The 22,369-nt window shown below is 45.3% G+C and overlaps 1 long non-coding RNA gene across 1 annotated transcript in view; it reads left to right on the forward strand.

Annotated features, from left to right (window-relative positions):
* Positions 1 to 20,195, forward strand: part of LOC129524772 (uncharacterized) — a 101,614-nt gene extending 81,419 nt beyond the window's left edge. The window contains exon 3 of the long non-coding RNA XR_008668692.2: positions 17,903 to 20,195. This is a non-coding gene — a long non-coding RNA (uncharacterized lncRNA). The remainder of the gene's footprint in view (positions 1 to 17,902) is intronic.
* Positions 20,196 to 22,369: the final 2,174 nt, after the last annotated feature.

Below are 22,369 nucleotides of genomic sequence, written 5' to 3' on the forward strand. Positions count from 1 at the left end.
AACTGATGTGCTTATAAGAAGAGGAAGAGACACCAGTGAACTCTCTGTGATCTTTCACAATCCCATTTCCAACTTTCACATTGCCATTTGAGGACGTAGCAAAAAGGTGGCAGTTTGTTGGCCAAAAGGAGAGGTCTCAGAAGAAACCAACCCTGTTGGGACATTTATCTTGAACTTTGAGCATCCAGGCTATGAGAAAATACATTCCTATTGTTTAAACCATCCAGTCTCTAGTATTGTATTGTGGCAGCTCAGTAGATTAAGACACCATCATACATTGGGTTATCCCCTCCTCCTAGTAGTCCCTTAATTAGTATCCTGGTCTCTAATTTATTCTGTTTCAATTAATTTCTTAAGGCATCACATCTTACTCTGCAATGAAATAAACTCTTCTGTAGTATATTACTGCCTCAGAATAAAGCTTAAATGCCAGAGCCAGACATTCAAGATCTCTGTAATTCCCCCACCCAAGCCTCCTTTAAAACATTTTCTTTTTCTACTTCTTGATTCAAACTCCATGCTTCACTCTCTGCCCTGTCCCCCAAATATAATAGGCCCAGCTGGAATATTCTCATTTCCTTGCAGACTGTCCAAATCCCACCTGTTCTTTAGGTTCATCCTAAGTCTCACTTCACCCATGAAGCCCCTCTCATCTTTCTGGTGACCTTCTAAGATGCTCTTGCACATTTTTGTCTTTACTACTGGTATTTACACTTAATCAGTGTTTGGATTTAAGTGTTTCATATATCTTCCTAGTTAGACACAGAGACTGTACTGCTTTTAGTGATAACCCCAGTGCTTGACACATACGGAATAGACACAATAATATGGGTCAATGAATGAGTGAACAAAGCTGCAAACAGGGCAGGAGTAGTGCAACTTACACAGACTGAGTTGGGTTTAGGGTAGTACTGAACATAGAGTAGGTAGCTAATAGCTTCAAGAATGTTACGATTTAGTTGCTACGTAAACCAAACTGGAGTTGCTTAAATCTTTGGCTTGTGTCACTTTGTGCCTAGATTCTTCCTATTTGATGAGCTATCTAATAAATGGTGAGAAAAATTGCTTATGCATTGGTATGGATCTCCCGCCCACCACCTATAAGTCCTACTTTTCTTCTTTTGCTATTGCCACTGCAAAGTAGAGTCACCACTTTGCACAAACTTTACAGAGAGGTAGTGACCAAAGCCACTCGTGCCTAGAGTCTCAAGTAGGTGAGAATCTCACTCCAAGTCTAATATAATGCTGTAATAACTTTGGGGCCTAACTTGACAATAAAGACATCATGTGACTTGACTTGTGTGTGTGTGTGTGTATGCATGTTTGTGTGCATATGTTTAAGCCTGTACATGTAAGTCTGTGTTCTTTGTGTAAAGGCCCATTCATTTACAGAAAAAAGAGCCTGCTCTGGATTTCCCCTCTGGAACTAGGAAATTTGTCCTTAATGAGACGAACACAGGTTATATATAAGACTGATAAGCAGGAGGAATGGAGCACAGCAGCCTTCCTAGAAGCACGTTACACGTCATAGACTGTTAGGGGTGGGAGAAACCTTAAAATCAAGTGTTGGTTTCCCAAACTGCAGTCATTTATCACATTAACCATTTTAAAATCTTTTTTTTTTTTTTTTTTGAGATGGAGCCTCACTCTGTCACCCAGGCTGGAGTGCAGTGGTGCCATCTCTGCTCACTGCAACCTCCGCCTCCTGGGTTCAAGCAATTCCCTGCCTCAGCCTCCTGAGCAGCTGGGATTACAGGCACCCGCCACCATGCCCAGCTAATTTTTTTGTATTTTTAATAGAGACTGGGTTTCACCATCTTGGCCAGGCTGGTCTTGAACTCCTGACCTTGTGATCCACCTGCCTTGGCCTCCCAAAGTGCTGGGTTTACAGGTGTGAGCCACCACGCTGGGTCCATTCACAATTCATCAGAAGTGATGCTTTGATGCATTGTTAAGGTCTTTCCAGCAATGCACATGAAAGTTCAGTATATAAAAATCCACCCTGATAATCCATTTCATCTGTGTCATTGATTCTTCTGGACAGCTTGGGAAAAAGGGACAATTTCTGCAGGTTTGAAACCTTCACAGCATGTGCAAGCACTGGGTCTTGCCTTGCTTTTGTGTGATGTGATCATCATGGTACCACCCACTTTAGCCCTGCGGTAGCAATAATATCCAACAAATCATGGGGCTGATGATGGGCTACTTACGTATGTATTTTTATGTTTGGTAGAAAAATATTAAAGCATTTATCTTTGTTCCACCTTTTGTGTAATTTCCATAGTGGTGCAAACACCATACTTTAGGAAACATTGATGTAGTCCAACTCTCTTACTTGAGGAGGAGAAATTAAAGGTCTGGAGAGGTGAAATCTCCTTGCCGAAAGTCATTCAAATATTTAATGGCAGAATGTTGGAGTTCCTGACTACCACTGTGGTGTATTGCCCCCTAAATCACGCTCATTTAATCAGTTAATCTCTTAGGACAGGCATGAAACAAATGTTGGTGATCTCTTGGCAATGCTAGCCCCATGGTGAAATGGAGATCTGTGATTGGCTCTATTGTCAAGAACTCTTAAGAAATTAGAGTCTAGAAAAGACAGTTGTGCAAATAAAAACTTACTGAGCTAGAAGGGAGCCCAGGGTCATCCAGATCAATCCTGGGCTGAATCCTGCAAGGTCTAGGGATGGCCCTTGTGGGACCTCTTTGCAGGGCCATAAGTCAAGGTACAGGAGGGAATTGGCAAGCAGGCAGGGTTGGGGGCCTCTTGCCCTCATTTCAGTTACAGCTGCACTGCTTTCATGTGTTCTATGTGTTATTTTCATGTAAAGTAGCATCAAAAATATTTTCAGGACTAATGTTGGAAATGCATTGTGCCTGTCCATTTTCATCTTATAAATAACATTGAGACTCCAAAGGTATCATGATTTTCTAATTAACAACAGAGATGACCTTCCTTTCCCAGAATTTCTGTATCATAAAAAAGCAAGAGGCTAGAGTGTCCATGAACATGGGCTTTGTGATTATGCAAATTTGAACCTGAATCCTAGCATGGCTCAAATGGAATTTTTCTTCAGTTAGGAATTTAATAATGCTTCTTTCTCCAAATTGGGCAAACTATTTCTCCAAGTATTTGGGGGGTACTTGATGCTGGAAGCGTCATTTGTGTTACCATAGGAAGTTAGGGAGAAGTGGCTTCCTTAGTTTACCCTACCCCAGACATGTCATTGGAGGAAGGGGGTAAAAAAGGGAAGGCTATATGAAGAAAGAGGGAGAACACAAAGGTGGCAGAGAGCATGCCTAAAAGTCTTCCATGTGACTTCAGCTGCACTTCTGCAGAATTTTTTGGAAAGTAGAAAGGCGGTTGGCAGGGGAGGTGGGATGGGGAATAAAGAGTTATTGGTCAGTGGGTATGGCGGTTCAGTTTTGCAGGATGAAAAAGTTCTGAAGATGGGTTGCACAACAATGTGAATGCACTTAGCACTACTGAGCTGTACATTTAAAAATGGTTAAGGCCGGGCGCGGTGGCTCACGCCTGTAATCCCAGCGCTTTGGGAGGCCGAGGCGGGTGGATTACGAGGTCAGGAGATTGAGATCATCGTGGCTAACACGGTGAAACCCGTCTCTACTAAAAATACAAACAAAAAAAAAATTAGCCAGGCGTGGTGGCGGGTGCCTGTAGTCCCAGCTACTCCGGAGGCTGAGGCAGGGGAATGGCGTGAACCCGGGAGGCGGAGCTTGCGGTGAGCCGAGATCACGCCACTGCACTCCAGCCTGGGCAAAACAGCAAGACTGTGTCTCAAAAAAAAAAAAAAAAGGTTAAGATATACATTTTACGTTTTGTACATTTTGCTACAATTAAAAAAAACAAGCCTCCAGGAGGCACAGTGAGTGTTTTTGTCATTCACACTTTAGAGCGGATTCATGGTTAGCTTGCTGTTCCCCAGTCCACTAGCAGAACTGAGGCGGATGGAAACTTTCGTGATAGAGCTTCTGACACAAAGTAGCCTGGTCCATTTGCTCAGTTATTCAACAAATATTTGAGTGCCTCCCTGGGGTCAGGCACTATACTTAGTCCTAGCTATACTAGTGAAAACAAAGTATACAAAGATCCTGCCCTTGCAATCTGGGAGTGAGGGGTGGGGTGGGGTAAAGTCTCAGAAATAAAATAACTAAAGCTCTCAGCATATTACAAGATGATAAGGGTGGTGGAAAAATAAAGCATGAAGGAGGAAGATGGGGTGCCTCCAACGAGAAGGGGACATCTGGGCAGATTTGAGGGAGCAGCCCCAGAAGATATGGAGAGGAAAAACATTCTAGGCAAGGGCAGAATAAGTGAGAAGACTGTGAGGTAGGTGAAGAATGGAAGATGAGGCCAGGAGAAGCAGGGGTGTGTTGTGGGGAGGAAGATTGAGGAAGGAAGGGAGAGAGTGAAAAGAAGGGTTTTTGCTTTTACTTGGAGCAAGATGGGAGCATTTGAGGGGTTTTGAGTTTGGAAGAGACATGATAGGACTTGAGATTTTCAGGATCATGGTGACGACTGCACTGAGAATGTACTGAATGGGAGTGAGGGCAAGGTAGAGAGATGAGCTTAGACAGGGTGCAGAGAAGGGCTGGCCGGTGGGACCCGGGGCTGTTCTGTGTTGATCTGTGCAAGGCAACAGGGGTAGGGTTTAGTTTTAGTGTGTCCACCTTTAATTCTCCAGGTGCCCTCTAACTCCCCTTCTGAAACCCTCTGTCTTCTCCCATCTTCTCCTGTAGATGGAGGTTAAGTACATCCTTGAGGATGTCCCAGAGAGTTGATGGCTATGCCTTGGAATGGTCCTGATTCACAGCCCTTTGGCTTTAACTAGGTTTGTAGAAGCTCCTGTCCCAGGCATTCACCTCCCTCGGGATAAGAATCATCAGTCACCAGGGAGAAAATGGATATCTTGAAGCTGTGGGCTCTTAACTCCTTTAAAGCCGCAGGACAAATGATTTAACTGAACTTTCGTCATGCAGGGAGGAACAGTAATCTTAGAAAAGGGAAGAAAAGTCTTCAAAATTCAGAAGCTGGGGAAATTGCAGAGAAGGCAGCTTTATTCTTCTTGGGTGTGTGTCCATTGTGGAAGGAGTAGGGAGGCACAACCACAAATCTTGGATGGCCCTGGCATACTGAGGGCAGGTTTCCCTTGACAGCACTTTATTTCCAGAATTGTAACAAGGCCCAGTGTTGAAAAGGGGAAGAAAAGTGTGGCAGTCAACAATAATTATGGTCATCTGATAATCATCAGTTATGGATGTGGGGAAGGGAGAATTCTGAAATCCTTTAACTAACCAAAAGTAAAACATCACCTCTGTCTAGACCAGGATCTCTCAATTTCAGTAGTGTTGACATTTTGGGCCAGACAATTCTTTGTGGTGAGGGCTATTCTGTGCATTGTAGGATGTTATGCAGCATCCCTGGCCTCTGCATCCTCGATGCCAGCAGCACCTCCCCAGTAGTGACAACTAAAAATGTCCCCAGACATTGCCAAGTGTCCCCTGGGGAACAGAGTTGCCCCTGGCTGAGAACTGCTCACCTAGACTTAGGCAGGGGCATTGGGTGCAGTCAGGATTGTTTTACTTCATGTCCTCTCTGGCTGATGAAATCAGTAGAGTTAACACTAATAGTGGTTTATTCTTGGTCACTGGGATAGCACGGCATGTGCTGTTCTATTTTGAGAGAACAATTTTCCCGTGTTTTATGTAATAAGGGCCTTGTGATGCGTGGATTCTGGGCATCCCAACATATAAGTGTGCCTGTAAGGCAAAGAAACTAAAAACAAGGCACGCTCTGATTGCCAAGGAGGGGGCATGTTTTCTTCCGCGTCTCTCTCCTGGACCCATGCAATAATTAGTCAAAGTAAAATGAATATTAGCTCATGCTTAACTGCCTTTACCGCGCACTTGCCAGCGCTGACCCAATAGTGCTAAACCAATTATTTTTTGAACTTTATGGCTTTAAATAATCCTTTGCTCTAAAATTCCCTATACCCCTCAGCTACTTAACCACAGGCCCCTCTGTCCTAAATCCTTTTCTTATACTTTGTAGCTTTTTAAGCAAGGCCCCTCTTTAAGAAGACATAATCCCTTCTCTGTAGAAAACATGAAAGACCTTGAACAAATCAAGATTTCTCCATGGAGAATTCAGCTAATCCTGTGCTTAGCTCCTAACAAGGAAATCCATCTCTCCACCAAGCACGCCATTACCCGGACTAATGCCTGACTTGAATAACAAGCAAATTATTGTGCTTTTAATTGTACCCTGCTCGGTCACAAAGCACATCTGAGACAGGAATGTGCCGAGCTCTTCCAGGAGAAACAGGTCATGCTTCTAATCCTCCTTTTCTGTCGCCTTCCCCTCCCCCCTTTCAATCCTTTTTCTTCCCAGCGGCACAAAGAAAAAAAATTAAAAAAGACAGCTAAATTACGTTTAAAATGGAAGAGTCTAAAAGAAAAAAGGTGGTAAATACTGACTTGGGAGAGGATGAATTATCTAGTCTCTGCAGTGTGGCTCATTTGAGGACAATCAATGTTATCATAACCCCATTACTGCAGGGCAATCTTTGTTACCCTAAACCAGGCTTCCTCAACCTCAGCACGATTGACATTTTGGGCTGAGTAATTCTTTGCGGTGGGGGGACTTTCCCGGGCATTGGGCAATATTTAGTGGCCTCCCAAGTTGTGACAACCTAAAATGTACCAAGACATTTCCAAATGTCTCCAGGGGGGAGGCGGGGGTGGGGGGCAAAATCGCCCGTGGTAGAGAACTATTGACCGAAACCCACCCATACTGCGATGTATTTGTTCCCCCACTGCTCTCCTTCCTGTTCACAAACCCCAGGCAAATCATGGTTCTCGTTTTAAACCAGGGAGAGACAAATGTGTTGTTTCTGTAAGTAGAATGAGTGGAAAGAAAAAAGACATGAAAGCATGTGTTGTTAGGGAGTGGAGAATAAGCACCCCCTCAGCACCCAGTATTAGGATTTGGGGGGGCTCTGACTTCCACTGGGAAGTGGCTGTGCCCCTGGGTGTGAGCAAGCCAGCTTTTGAACGCCTGTATTTCACGCACTTCAGAAATAGGCTTGCTATGGTGAGACACGGGTGATGATGATGGAGAGGCTGCTGAGATAAAGGAGCCACTTGCCTGGAGGTACTGACACTCTCAGTCCTCTGTTTAGACTTGAGCGCAGGAGAACTGCCCCACCTCACTCAGACCATGCCAACAGTCCTGTTTTGGACCAGAAAATCAGTACCGAGGCGAGCTACCCAGAAAAGAGACGTTATGCAAGCCTTGAATTGCACTTTCATTACAGCTATTGAGGCAAACATTTCCTCGCTCCCGGAGATTGAAAGACTCCACCCTATTTTTAGTAACTTACTAGAAACATAATTGCTTGTCCTCACTGACCAGAAGAAAACGCAGGGAACGAACACGTTGCGGTTATCCCCGGTGTCCACTAGATGGTGGTGTACATCTTCCTGAGAAGCCCGGCCTGGCTGCCGCTCGCAACAACTCCTTGGGTTAAGGAAGACAAGTGCCACTCGTCCTTTGGGAGACAGCCGGGTCCTCTCATTGTTGGCACAAACAGCTCCAAACAATTGCACTGACCACACAGCTCTAAGCCACATTCCAGGGCTCTGCCGTCTGCTCAGGAGTGAATGCTGGGAAAATGAACCAAGCTGCTAATTTGGCTTGATTGGGGGAAAAATAAGATCTCCAGTAACAATGGGCGTAATTTATTTTTCCAACAAGAATAGGGGCAATGCCATTTCATCCCCCCTCCCAATTGCTACCATAAATGAAAGCAATCACCTAATTAGTCCTGAATTACTAACTGGCAGGGTAATGGATCTGCTGAAAATTAAGCTGAAGTGGAGAATTTGGAGAGGGGGATGTGATTTCGTGGGCAGGAGGGGTGGGAAGGGAAGGGAGGTGAAGGCGTGGAGCCCATTGTAGGGCCCTGGGCCCCTGCGGTCTGGGGGTTATGCTGGCCCTGACCCTGGGAGAACAAGGGGCTCAGTGAGTCTCTGGGCCATTCATTTTGTGCAGGAGAATGACTTTCTAAACCCTAAACCGAGGAAAAAGCATCTGCTGGGGAAGACATGCCCCTGAGTTCCTTTTAAAATGTTACAGATGTAGATGAATTGGCTTGGGAAAGAGAACACAGCCCTGTGGGCCTGGCCACCCCGCTGATGGGGCCGGACAGGCGGACCCCACAGGGAGACTCTTGAATGCCTTCTCTCCTGAAACACAATGAGGGAAATTACAGCAAATCTGAGACTGAGTTTGGATTTTAGTGCTTAAGAAATACCCAAAGGGAATGAAATAAATGCCTAGTTACAGATTTTGTGTTTTTGCATGCATCCTTAGTCTTCGCCCCTTCCTCATTGGAAATAATGAAGCATCCCCACACCCGGTGGCAGGCCCTCTCCTGGAGAAAAGCAGAACAATAGGAGAGTAGGTAAGGGCTGAGATCTTCCACACAAAGGCTCCACAAATTTAAGGACTAATTTATTTGTTCAGAGATGCCTTCTTGTTTTTTAGTTAGATATCACTTTAATTGAAATACTTTACTAATGCGATTTATCACAACTGTAAACTGTCAGTTTCCACAGCTGTTGCCTTTTTCAAGCAATCTGGCAAATGTGTGTGGGTAAAAACACAAAGAAGGTTGAGGAGGAGTGGGCTCAGGCTGTCTCTTTTCCCCACTCAGCTGGTCCACAGGCCCCTCACCTCCGCCAAAAACATATGCTCTTCTTCCTTAGAGGGACCCACTTCAATTCTAGTGCACATCTGTTGTCTTGGCTTCTAAACATCCATCCCCCCTCTCCTTGGAGGAGTACCTAGTTTTCTTTTGGTGACCTATCCTTTTCCCCGTATCAGCCCATGGGGCTTAGATGAGGTGACCCTATTTTCCTGCTGTGGGGTGGGTGCGTATCCCAGCTCTGGCCTAAAGGTACCCTCTTCCGCCTCTCTTGGCTGTGTTGATTGGCTCTTAAGAGTTGCCAGAATTAGCAAAACATCAACAGCAAAAACAAACCAAAATACTCAGTTAAATTTCAGATAAGCAACTATGATTTTTTTTACTACTATTATGTTTATTACTATTATTAATGTCTTTTGCATGGAACATACTTATACTAAAAGCAATGTATTGTTTATCTGAAATTCAAATTTAGAGAGGCATCCTGTATTTTATCTGGCAACGCCATTGGTTCCAAGAAAGGGACGTGACCAAAAGTGGTCAATTAATACTCAGCTCAGGACTTTTATTGGAGTTTTGGGGAAAGAAGTATTTAAAAAGAAATCTGTTGGGGTTGCTAAACTGGTAGGTTATGTGCTTACAACTGTTGGTGATGATCTTTGCTACTTTGTGGGAACAGCTGCCTGAAATGGGAGCCAAGGCCACAAAGATCAGACCTGTTTCATTGGAGCAGGTGGATCCAGCTGTTCCTGAAGCTGGCCCTGTGGTTGGTGGAGATCAGGGTGCCAATGGCCAGGTGGGATCACAATTTTCTACCTCTTGAGCCTGGAAAGTAGAGACATCAGCACCAGAATATGCCCACTGAGCACTGGCTTCTATTTAATCAAAAGAGTGGTAAGTGGATATTGAGCAGCAAAAATAACTGATGTCCACTACACCCTATATTGTTTTCTAATTGTTTTGTCACATGTAACATCAGCCCTTTTATGAGACAGCGTGATTGTGAGAGGTGACAACGAGGGGCGGCCCTCGTTCGCTCTCAGCACCTCTTCGGCCTCGGCGTCCGCTCTGGCCATGCTCGAGGAGCCCTTCAGCCCGCCACTGCGCTGTGGGGGCCCCTCTCTGGGCTGGTCGAGGCCGGGAGCCAGCTCCCTCTGGTTGCGGGGAGGTGTGGAGGGAGAGGTGCGGGCGGGAACCGGGGCTGTGCGCGGTGCTAGCAGGCCAGCGCGAGTTCCGAGTGGGTGTGGGCTCCGCGGGCCCGCACTTGGAGCGGCCGGCCGGCCGGCGCCACCACCCCTGGGCAGTGAGAGGCTTAGCACCTGGGCCAGCAGCTGCGAGGGTGCACCGGGTTCCACAGCAGTGCCGGCCCACTGGTGCTGCGCTCAAATTCTCGCCAGCCCTCAGCTGCCTCCCCGCGGGGCAGGGCTTGGGACCTGCAGCCCCCATGCCCTAGCCTCCCCACCCCCAACGTGGGCTCCTGTGCAGCCTGAGCCTCCCCGAGGAGCGCCACCGCCTGCTCTGTGGCACCCAGTCCCACTGACTGCCCAAGGGCTGAGGAGTGCGGGTGCATGGCGTGGGACTGGCGGGCAGCTCTGCCTGCACCCCGATGCCAGATCCACTAAGTGAAGCCAGCAGAGCTCCTGAGTCTAGTGGGGACTTGGAGAACCTTTATGTCTAGCTAAGGGATTGTAAATACACCAATCAGCACTCTGTGTCTAGCTTAAGGTTTGTAAATGTACCAATCAGCATTCTGTATCTAGCTAATCTGGTGGGGACTTGGAGAACTTTTGTGTCTAGCTCAGGGACTGTAAACCCACCACTCAGCACCCTGTCAAAATGGACCAATCAGCTCTCTGTAAAACAGACCTATCAGCTCTCTGTAAAATGGACCAATCAGCAGGATGTGGGTGGGACCAGATAAGGGAATAAAAGCAGGCTGCCCGAACCAGCACTGGCAACCTGCTCAGGTTACCTTCCACAGTGCGGTAGCTTTATTGTTTTGCTGTTTGCAATAAATGTTGCCGCTGCTCACCCTTTGGGTCCGCACTGTCTTTATGAGTTGTAACACTCACCGTGAAGGTCTGCAGCTTCACTCCTGAGGCCAGCGACACCACGAACCCACCGGGAAGAATGAACAACTCTGGACGGGAGGAACGGAGAACTCCAGACTCGCTGCCTAAAGAGCTGTAACACTCACCGCGAAGGTCTGCAGCTTCATTCCTGAAGCGAGGGAGACCACAAATCCATCAGAAGAAAAAAAAACTCTGAACATGTCCGAACATCAGAAGGAACAAACTCCAGACACGCCATCTTTAAGAACTGTAACACTCACTCACTGTGAGCGTCCCTGGCTTCATTCTTGAAGTCAGTGAGACCAAGAACCCACCAATTCCAGACACAGTTGGAAACAGGGTCTGCTATATTTGTGTTTGGAACTGGAGACCTGAACTTCAAATCTGCCTCTGTTTGGCTGAGTGGCTTTGTAGTCATGGTGACCTCTACAAACCTGAGATTCTCAGTCTGAAAAGTAAGAACAGGGGTACTTTTCTCTAGAGGCTGGGAGTGAGGAATCTGTGACAAAGTATGTAAGCACCTGTCACAGGGCCTGATGTGGAGTAGGTGTCCCACAGAGGTCTTTCCCCGTCTGAGAGAGGATGTGCTTAACTTGATAACTTAAGGAGAGTGGTAATTAAAGTCTGAGGATATTGCTAGCACCATAGCTGCCCTATCATCGCCAGGCATCAGGTGACTGTGTATGCTGGATGGCTTTCACGCATTGTCGTGTACACCTTCTCATTTCATTTTGTCACAGAATCTCCTCTTTCTTTACATTGTTTTTCTTCTTATGCTGCTTTCAGGATGGGAGCTTTGCTTTGTGTTGTTACATGCAGCGAATCCGTCAAAACTTGATTGTTGTATTTTCTGTGTCTCAGTGACATTTACCCAATTATTTGGTTATTTGAGACCAACAAACCATTTCTCTCCTCCGTTAACATTAGTTGATTTGACTCAAAGGAATAAAGTGAAGGCAAGACCACTATCTCACAGTGACAACGTTGTGCTCCATTTTACTGGGATTTTCCAGAGCTTAACGAGGTAGGTTTGGAACATCTAATCAGGGAAGAGGTTAGTCTGGAACTTGCCATTTAGAGTTGGAAGGAGTTGAAGTTTTGCCCCAGTGAGTCAGTGACAGGACTAGAATTCAGGCCTGGCCCACAAGCCCATGTGTCAGGCTGCCGGAGTCTCCGCCAAGCGTGCAGCACACACATCCTCTGGGACCTTTCAAAGAGGTTTCAGTTGGTTGGGCTGCTTTGTTTTGAAGCTCTCAGGGATGGACGTTAAATGCAGATGAGTGTGTGTCTCCAGTGGGGAGGAAAGCTGGCGAGGGGAAGAAGGTTCTCTGAGGTTCTCTCAGAACGTGCTGTGGGGCTGCAGTGTGGAGAGGGCTGAGATGAACTTTAGACAAACGTTCATGGGGGATATGTTTGTCCCCTCCCTGTGTGAAACAGCAAAGCTACCAATCCTCAGGGAATAAAGAGGTAAGAAACAGTCACCTTTCAAAGAGTTGGAAATGCAGTATCCTCTTCCTCCTCTCTCCTGCCTCCCCTTCCCCCCGTCTTTATTTTTGTAGAAGGATTCATCAATTAAGGAGGTCTATTCTCTCTCACCACCACCTCTCCTCTTGCTCTGTTTGGCTCAGGCAGGGAAGGGGAGAAGCAGCACAGTCTAGTGAGAGGACACAAGCTCTTCAGAGTCCTGAATCAGTTTTCTAGCTATGCATCTGGGTAAGTTTCTTAACCCATTTCCTTATCCGTAAGATGGGCACACATATGTCCACTTTCTTTCTTTTCTTTTTTTTTTTTTTTTTCTTTTTTTGAGATGGAGTCTCACTGTGTCACCCAGGCTGGAGTGCAGGGGTGTGATCTCGGCTTACTGCAACCTTTGCCACCCGAGTTAAAGTGATTCTCCTGCCTCAGCCTCCTGAGTAGCTGGGATTACGGGCACCTGCCACCATGCCTGGTGAAGTTTTTGTATTTTTAGTAGAGACAGTTTCACCATCTTGGCCAGGCTGGCCTTGAACTCCTGACCTCATGATCCACCCGCCTCGGCCTCCCAAAGTGCTAGGATTATAGGCGTGAGCCACCGCGCCCGGTCACATGTCTACTTTCTGGGGCTCTGGTTGGGATTAAATTCATATATAATGATGAAATATGTTAATCTGCCAGTATATAATAGTTGCTCAATAAATAGTAAGTTCATTATCATTGTCTCAGGAAGGCTACAGAGGGGTGGCATGAAAAATGCTAATGTGGAAGAGTGTTTAGATGCAGGTGATAGCAATGGCTGACGCTACAGCAATGACTGAATTAGTAGTAGTACTTTAGGTTTAACTAATTTAAGCCTCCTCTTTACAGATGTGAAAACCGAGGCACAGAAAGATTAAGCGATTTGCCCAAGGCTACACAGCTTGTAGTACAGAACCTGTGTGCAAATCATTGAGGCTCTTCAGTGTAAGTCATGTGCTCTAGGGGCAGCGTGACATGTGGCTGGCTTGAAAGTCACCCTGGCAAGGCACATGTGGTATCAGAAAGAGGAAAGGAGAGTTGCTGGAAACAAAGGTATACTCTGGTCTTTGGACTGAGCTATTGCTTCAGTCTAATTAGAATCTATTAAGTGAGCTGAGGTCAGCTGCAGGTGACTGGCAGGTGGCGTGAAAGGCCACGAGAGGTGACTTTCAGAGGCTAGAAAAGGCTTGGCCTTGTGACTTACTTTGGTAGTGAAATGTGGATGGAAGTGCAATGTGTGCCACTTTTAGGAGTCTGTGAAAAGTTTTCCGTGATTGCTTTTCCTCTGCCTTTTGGATTATGGAAGCCTGTGTCAAGATTGTGCTGCTAACGGGGGTCCAGAAGTGCCTACAATGGACAGAGCCATCTTGCTGACCCAAAATGTAAATGTAGCATGGAACCAAAAAATAACCTTTTTTTTTTTTTAAGGTAGAATCTCACTCTGTCACCAGGCTGGAATGCAGTGGTGCAATCTTGGCTCACTGCAACCTCTGTCTCCTGGGTTCAAGCGATTCTCCTGCCTCAATCTCCTGAGTAGCTGGGACTACAGGTGCTCACTACTACACCCAGCTAATTTTTGTATTTTTAGTAGAGACAGGGTTTCACCATGTTGGCCAGGATGGTCTGTATCTCTTGACCTCGTGATCTGCCCGCCTCTTTGTTTGTTTTTAGGCCATGGAGAGATGCAGGTTACTTGTTAATTGCAGCACAGTCTTACTGGTCCTGCCTGATATGTTCCTTATGTAATGACATATCCCTGCTATCCAAAAGGAAGATGTAGCCCCAAGTTCTTGCTGTACCCTAATAAATAATACACACTTATTCATCTCACATTTATATTATTGGGAAGGGCTGCTCAAGCATTAAAAAAAAGACCTGCCTGATGGGGTGTAGTGACTCACATCTATAATCCAAGCACTTTGGGAGGCCAAGGTGGGAGGATTGCTTGAACTCAGGAGTTTGAGACCAGCTTGGGCAACATAGTGAAACCCTGTCTCTACAAAAAACTTAAAAAAATTAACCAGGTGTAGTGGCTGGCAGCTATAGTCCCAGCTACTTGGGAGGCTGATGTGGGAGGATTGCTTTAGTCCAGGAGTTTGAGGTGGCAGTGAGCCATGATCACATCACTCCACTATTGCCTGTGCCACAGAGCCCTGTCTCTTCAAAAGAAAGAAAAAGCCCTGCCTGAGGGCAACTTTCTGTTTCTACCTAGAAATTTCTCTTCTTAAGCAATTTTGATACATCTTACCACTTTCCCACCCTTTCAACTTTGTGAGAAAGTATATAATGTATTTCCTGAGTTTGTAAAGAACTTCAAGAGGTGATAGTTGTGCTAAATCTTAAAACATATAATCATAAAAAATTGGCTGAGTGGATTAATATTCTGTTGCCACTGCAATGATGTAGCTTTTTCATTTTATTGAGAGAAGATAAATACACTCATCAAACATCTCCTGGAGGATAATTATCATTGTCTTATGGATTTTTTTTCTGTTGTCTTTTGCTTTCTATTTTTTTTTTCCTTGAGACAGGGTCTTGCTCTGTTGCCCAGGCTGGAGTGCAGTGGCATGATCATAGCTCACTGTAACTATGACTTCCCCTGGGCTCAAGAGATCCTCCCACCTCAGCCTCTGAAGTAGCTGGGACCACAGGCATGTACCACCATGCCTGGCTAACTTTTACAATTATTTGTAGAGACAGGGTGTATTACTCCGTTCTCACACTGCTATAAGAACATACCCAAGACAGGGTAATTATAAAGGAAAGGGGTTTGATTGACTCACGGTTCAGCATGGCTGAGGAGGCCTCAGGAAACTTACAATTATGGTGGAAGGGGAAGCAAACACATCCTTCTTCACAGGGCAGCAGGAAGGAGAAGAATGAGAGCTGAGCAAGGGGGGAAGCCCCCTTATAAAACCATCAGATCTCGTGAGAACCTACTATCACAAGAATAGCATGGGGGAAACTGCTCCCATGATTCAGTTACCTCCCACTGGGTCCCTCCCACCACATGTGGGGATCATGAGTACTACCATTCAATATGAGATTTGGGAGGGGACACAGCCAAACCATATCACAGAGTCTCACTATGTTGCCCAGGCTAGTCTCAAACTCCTGGGCTCAAGCGCTTCTCCCACCTTGGCCTCCCAAAATGCTGGATTATAGGCATGAACCTCCGTGCCTGCTGTCTTTTGCTCTCTCAAGTAAAAGTACTGTCCCATTTGTTAATGAATTTAATGTGTTCAGCAGTAAAGAGTGCTAAATCTCACCTCATCTTAGGACACCGATTTTATAGAAAAGGGATCCACAGTAGGGCCTGGCGAACTATGGTCTGTGGACCAAATCTGGCTCACCACCAACTTTTTGAAGTTCAAGTTTCATTTGAACACAGCCACGCCGTTCATTTATGTATTGTCTATGGCTGCTTTGTGCTACAATGACAGCACTGAGTATTCGTAGTAGAGATAGCGTGACCCACAAAGCCTCCACTATTTACTATCTGGCTCCTTAAGAAAAAGCTTACTGACTCCTCACGTAGAGCAGAGAGTGGCCAAGACCTTGTCCAACGTCACAAAATATTCCTAAGTGGCAATGTTGTGTCTTACAATTCTTCATTTTTTAGGGGGTGATTTTTTTTCTTCTTTTTGCTCACCATTGCCTGCCTTATTCCAATTATTGTAAAGGAGGCCACACCCACCCCAATCCCAGCAGAGAAGTAGACTTTGAGTAAAACTTCCACACCATAAAAATAAAGGTGAGCTACAGTATTGGCAAGGCATGGGAAAGCTGGAAGCTCCAGGGAATACGGGAATGTAATAATCATGTGAGTGAAGAATATATATCTCATCCCCTAGGTTTCTTAGGTGCAAATGATAACTTTTGAGCATTGATAACACAAGGTCGTCACGGTTTTGCGATTTTGAATTGTGGGGTATTCATTTTCTATGGTTTTGCGATTTTGAATTGTGGGGTATTCATTTTCTATGGTTTTGCGATTTTGAATTGTGGGGTATTCATTTTCTATCTTTTACTCTGGGGTACAATTAGCCCCATTTCATAGAAAAAAATCCCAGCTCTTCGTTTATAGAACTTCCCCACATTTCTCAAGAAGCTCAAGGTCATCAGAAAATTAGAGATTTTAAGCTTTACAAATACCTACAATGAAACCATACACATTCACAGCTGAAGGTTAAGACATCAAACCTCAGGAGGTATCCTGGGTTTTGAAAGTGACATGTGCCTTCCAGATCTGCTTGCATTTTTTTTTCCCAGAAGCATATTGGGGGATTTAATTCCAGCATATTTTATAGGTGCTTGCACAGCCAGAGATTGCTTTATTTCATTGCATAAATAACAAAGATATTCTGTACATTCCTTTATTTCTCCCTTTGAGCTGCAAGAATTGCAGCAGGCCTAAGATTCGCACACATATACTTGACATAAATATGTATCGAAGATGGGGGAATAATAAGGACTAGCTTTTATAGACCTCTCTCATTAAAACTCACCTTCAAAAAAGACTCCTGCTCTTTCCTTATAATCAAATGACACCTGGTAACCAGCTAACCATTTTTAATATTCCCCAGACTCTACTGAACTATGCTGGAGCTCAGACACCGTCTAGCTAGTCAGGGAGAAGAGTCTACCATCATATTTAAAAGCAGTTATTGGGACAGGTTTTACAGGCAGTGGGCTAGGACAATTCAGAAACAATTGCTTATGTGATAGTTGGAGGATTTGTCCCTGTCAAACAGTTAATATTGCTTTAATACATGAAGTAGGCTGTATAAGACGGCAATAATGAAAAATGTCAGGAAAGACAATATCAATTGTTATTCAACATCCACATCAAAGATTACTTTTTTGTCAGTAGCTTTCAGAAAATGTATTTTCCATCAGATCTGATTGCGTTCCTCTTTGAAGTGCTCCATCCTCCCGGTAGATTTAATGTGACATCTAGGCACTTTTAGTCCCTGGGCCTCTGAGGCGATTCAGAGAGGCACAACAAGCCATCACAGGTTTATCCTCAAAGGCCGACACTGTCTGTCTGATTTATTGTAACTTTAAGAATCATCTCCAGCAAAGCATGAGCCTTGCTACCCATCCACAGTGCCAGACTTTTATCAATTCATTTGTATGCAGCCGGTACCGCTTGCAACCTAGAGCCCTATAGCCACTCATGGAAAATGCATTACCTGCGACTAATCCTTTTTATCTTTAAAGTCTGTATTTTTTATGTATAAGTCACTTTGGGTTATCATAAAATATACATAATTCTCCCTCCCCCCTTAAAGACAAAATGGAAAGAGAATATATAATAAGTTATGAGCGTGTGGTGTCCTTATCAGCAAGGATTCTAAATAAACAGCTCTCTTTATGTAAACATCGAGGGATATAAAGCTGTGATTACTTTCAATGGGAAATAGGAATGCTCCCAGTGTTTTGTTTCTTTTAGGTTTCAAAGTGAAACAGTAAGATTAATCATCGGAAATATGCCTGTGTGTGCTTCCACTTGCCAGTGTGTTCGCTTGGGGGTGGGGGCTGGGGGTGCCGGGAGAGTAAGCGGGGCGGGGGTAGAGGCTAATGGTTGTCTGGTCCATTTCACAGGTTTCCCAAATTGCTTCACTCCACAAACGTTTTCCAAGCCATTTGTGAATGGCCTTAATTAAGAAGACTGGAAATGTGTCTCCTGGAAAGATCAAGGTAAATCTCCTTCACAGGCCCCACCCCTATGCTGTTCTGGGGTCCGAACCTTAGGGGCTATTGAAATGCCTGTCCCCAGTATCGTAAGTGCTGTTTGCCGTTTTGTGTTGCTCTGTAATTGTTTCAGATATTCAAACTCCGCTAGGTTTTGAATCTTTACAAGCACGGGAAATTCTCTTCTACTTTAAACAAAATATAAGAGGTCATACCCCGATCGGGGGCCAGCAAACCTGCCCACAGACCAAATCCTGCCAGGGCCTGTTTTTGTTCGTGAAGGTTTATTGGAGCCCAGACAATTTGTTGATATAGTGTCTGTGGCTGCTTCCACACCACAGCAGCGGAGTTCGTGGCTGCCATAGACTATGGTCCACAAAGCCAAAAATATTTACTATCAGGCCCTTCACAGAAACATTTTTTGACCCCTTCCCTGGAACCATATGTAGAATTTTAAATTAATTAAGCTGATTAAACCAATGTACAATGTACTTGACCTAGGGGTAAAAAAGTTCTTTTGGGAATAGAGGAAATGGTCTGGAAAGATGTACCACAAACTGTTGACAAAAACTTCTAAGTGGGAATTGAGTTGAGAATTGAAGAGAAACTTTTTACTCTTTTATACTTCTGGTGTTTATGAAATAATATGGCAGATGTTTTTAGAATTTGTTTTGTTTTCAGGGATGCTGTCCTCTCTTGGGCTAGGCCCTACTCTCTGCTGCAATGGGACAACAGTTTTCGGGACATTGAGAGAGAGTACCAATCACTAGGGTTTTACTGTCCCTTTGTTTTTTAAAAACCCAGGCTGGGTGCGGTGGCTCACACTTGTAATCCCAGCACTTTGTGAGGCTGAGGTGGGTGGATGGCTTGAGGCCAGGAGTTTGAGACCAGCCTGATCAACATGGTGAAACCCCGTTGCTAATAAAAATACAAAAAAATTAGCCAGGCATGGTGGCGTGTACCTGTAATCCCAGCTACTAGGGAGGCTGAGGCACAAAAATAGCTTGAACCTGGGAGGCAGAGGTTGCAGTGAGCCAGGATCACACCACAGCACTCCAGCCTGGGGGACAGAGTAAAACTCCGTCTTAAAAAAACAACACCACACACAAAAAAACAAAAAAACCCAGTGCTCAGCCATATTAAGATATTATCTGCATTGCTTTGAGCCCTCAGCCTAGGGTAGGGCTTCCTTATTGTCTAAACAATGCTGGACCCCCAAACTGGCATGCTTTAAAGGTGGGAGAGGCAGACCAAGGGGGTGTGCTTGCAAGCCACAGCCAAGCTCTGGGGGGCTTGTGGGGAGATTGCAAAAAAAGAGGGTAGGTGGTCACTGGGGCAGAAATTGTGAGCATACCTCCCACTACTTTTAGGACTCTGGGGGATCCATTTCTTTCTTCTTTAATTGAAACAAAGCAAAGAAGCGTGATCTTTAGGTGAAAAGGAATTTTGAACTAGAAAATCTGCAGTCATTACATGCCCCCTCCTTTATTTTTACATGCAAATCATCTTTGGGGAAAGGATCTCAGGGATCTTGTTGGAACTTGCTTGAAAACAATAGGCTGAGTCTATTAGCACCCTGTTCTTCACAAGAAAAGAAAAAGAATCATTTTGAAGTAGTGTCAGAAGATGTTAAGATTTTATGAGGGCTTCACATAACACTCGTCTGTATCACTTTCCAATGGAAAAAAATCAGGAGATTTATTCTCATAGATGTTGCTGACACGTTAGCATCTTAGAAAATCATTTTGCAACAACCCATCTAAACTCCTCACTCAGTACAATGTGGAAACTAACTTGGCCTTTTCTTTTCCTCTCCCTGTAGCCACACCATGCCTCTTGACATTTCCTGCACCTGGTATGTGTTTATGCCGGGCCTTTGTGGAACATTCCTACCTGGAACATTCTCCATCCTCTGCTTCCTCTCAGGCCTTGTTCACCTAGAAACTCCAACTCACCTTTCATGGCCTAGTACACTTGTCCCTTCTTCTGTGATGTTCTCCATGATTTCTCCCCCATTCTTGCCCACAGCTTCCCTGCAGTTGCCCCCAGCATTTGGATAGGCTCTATCATAGAATTTCTCAAATCATGTGCCCATTGTACTTACATTACCTCCTTGAGGGTGGGCACTGTGGCTTGTCTGACCCCTGTATTCCCTGTAGTTTGGGCAGTGATTTGCAGAAACAGGCATTTAATAAACACTCGACAAAAAAAAAAAAAAAAAAAAAAAAAAAAAACAGGACTAAGATTTTAGAGCAAAAAGAAGGGTTTGAGAATGTCTCATCTAAGCCCCCTATTTTGTAGGTAAAGCCTGAGGCATAAAGAAATGAGGGCTAGGCACAGTGGGTCATGCCTGTAATCCCAGCTACTCGGGAGGCTGAGGCAGGAGAATCGCTTGAACCTGGGAGGCATAGGTTGTAGTGAGCCCAGATCACGCCACTGCACTGCAGCCTGGCAACAGAGCAAGATTCCATCTCAAAAAAATAAAGAACAAAAAACAAGAAGTTGTCTGAATTAGGCATTCCCTTTTGGACCCCTCCAGGGCTTTGTTCAGCGCATCCCATCCTCTCCTAGGTTGGGGTTGACTCCTGCAGAGCTGGCTTCAAGGGGCGAGAAGAGGAGGGGAAGGTCCTGAAAAGTTGTATTTGTCTTCACCCCTTCTTACCACAGAGAAGGAAAAACAAAAACAAAGGCCAGCAACTTAAAACCGTCTGCCTGGCTCCTGCTCAGGAGTTGGATTTCCATAGTGGATGGATGGTGAAGACAGCGCTGCCCAGGGTGGAGGCTGCAGAAGTCCAAACCCTGTCTCCTGCCCCCATCCCTTTCCTCACAGTGCCAGGGCAGGGCAGGGGGCCCCCAGAAGCAGGTGCCGAGGCTTCTCATTTTCTCATGTTCAGAGAAACTCCATGGACTAGAGCCTTCCCTTAGTTTATCATTTTGTTCAGATAAGGATGTGGACAAGAATCAGAACTGGAGTCAGGGAAGGAGGCCAGGATGCAGAGACATAGACAGAGGAGTGAAGAGTGAGGGAGTCGAAGGCATAAATGGAGATGCTTCTGCCATGGTTGCCATCATTTACCCTGAGGTTAACAGGAGAGAGAGAGGTGTCTCCATCTAGAAAGGTCTTAGAGATTTTCAGAGGCGTGATCTCTATCTGTCTCTGTGTGCAGGTGTATGTTTGTATGACATAGCTTGGTACCTTTGACAGATGAAAACGCCTAGACTCAGGGTCCTGCTGCATCCTGGGCTGGGTGTGCTTTTCCAGCTCACAGAAGGGATCACATCACACTTAGGTCTGAGAGTGGGGACCTGCAGGAAGGAGACCCAGGGTGTAAGAGCTGGATGGTGAGGCTGGAGGCATAGGAGGGCAAAGATGGGGGCCCTAGATGAGGGAGATGAAGCAGGGTGCCAAGCGGACTTTGTCCTGATCTCACGGCATCTGGCCAGGGACCAGCGCAGGTGCGGTTTCTCAAATGCAGTGTGTAAGGATGCCGAGCGTTGAGCAGCATCCAGACCCCTGTTGATGTAGGAAAACGGGATATGGTGAAACTCCAGACCTGGTGACCCTCGTTCCAGCTGGAGCTTTGCCCCAAGCAGCTTCAGAAGCCTGGGAAAGTTTCTTTACCTCTCTGGCCTCTATTTCCTTATCTGTAGGAAGAAAAAGTTGGGCTAGATGATTTCTGAAGTCTTTTCCAGTTTAATAAGGAGTCTATAACTTTTGCTCAGATTTTAAAGGAATTAGACCAAGTATTACTATTTGGAGGTAATTTTGGGCAGTGTTTAGCATTGGGCATATGAAATAACTTTTTTATTCCAGTTTCTGTGCCTGAGTGGATGGATCCTCTTATTTATCTGAAAGAAGGCAATCAAACTCTCGAGAAAATTTTTGAAGAGCAGATTTTATTTCCCTTGCTATGACCCTTAAATACTGCACTTGTTACATCTGAGTGCTAATTACTAGAGATTAATTAGTCAGCATGAAAGTACTTCTCCAGCAGCCCCCCAGTTACTGAACTGTACTTGATATGTGCTACCTGCAGGCTCTCTGCAGGAATCCTGAGAAGTGACACTTGTTGGAGGCCATAGGCAAGCCTTTCACAATTCCCTAGTCCCATTTTTTAGAAGAACAGCTGTCAAAGGTGGATGGCCTGAAAATAATTAAATACAAAATATAGCTCATGCCAAAATGGAGGTAGCCTGGCTAACGATCTCAAGGGCCCTGGCCATTTCCAGGTGATTAAAAGTGGTTGATGGGAGATGCTTCTCTTGGGTCTGCTTCTGGCTCTGTTAGAGCCCTGTGGCCTGAACCTGGGTGATCCAATCCCTGCCATTTCTCTCTGCTTCTGTCTGGGCTCCTCAGAAGATACCTTCAGTAGGGAT

Source organism: Gorilla gorilla, chromosome 13 (assembly GCF_029281585.2).
Source record: "Gorilla gorilla gorilla isolate KB3781 chromosome 13, NHGRI_mGorGor1-v2.1_pri, whole genome shotgun sequence".
Taxonomy (NCBI): domain Eukaryota; kingdom Metazoa; phylum Chordata; class Mammalia; order Primates; family Hominidae; genus Gorilla; species Gorilla gorilla.